The sequence below is a fragment of the Sinohyriopsis cumingii genome, unplaced genomic scaffold (genome assembly GCF_028554795.1).
Source record: "Sinohyriopsis cumingii isolate HCF-2022 unplaced genomic scaffold, ASM2855479v2 utg001614l, whole genome shotgun sequence".
Lineage (NCBI taxonomy): Eukaryota > Metazoa > Mollusca > Bivalvia > Unionida > Unionidae > Sinohyriopsis > Sinohyriopsis cumingii.
Window position 1 is genome coordinate 62,501 of NW_028316026.1, and position 640 is coordinate 63,140.

The following is a 640-nucleotide window of genomic DNA, read 5'->3' on the forward strand; positions in this document are numbered from 1 at the left end:
TGAGAACTGGTGAAAAAGTTGGACTTAGTTTTTTGCCGGTGGATGTCAGAAACTGGTGAAAAAGTTGGACTTAGTTTTTTTTCACGCAGTGCTTTGGACTTAGTTTTTTGACGATGGATGTCAGAAACTGGTGGGTGAGAACTGGTGAAAAAGTTGGACTTAGTATTTTTTTTTTTTTTTTTTTTTTAACCCTTGGAAGAAAATGACAACCGTGGCCGGTTAAAAATCGTTTCTCTTTGGCCACGATTGTCATTTTCTTCCATTTTTTTTTCAATTTTTTTTTTCCTTCTTCTCTCCGCATGGCATGCGTGGACAGCTCTGTCTAGGACGCAGCCGCCACCGCAAACCGCACGAGAATATCTTTCGCCGTTTCAGAGACACGAATTTTCTAGCAAGTGTGCCGATAAATTGCTTCCCGAGCGAGTTTTGTGTGTCTATCCCCCCCTCCAGTGATTTCTGCCTGTGCCTGAACGGCCATCACGAAGCCATCTTTGAAGCCATCTCGTTCGGCAAGGCATGCGTGGATAGCTCTGTCTAGGACGCAGCCGCCACCGCAAACCGCACGAGAATATCTTTCGCCGTTTCAGAGACACGATTTTTCTAGCAAGTGTGCCGATAAATTGCTTCCCGAGCGAGTTTT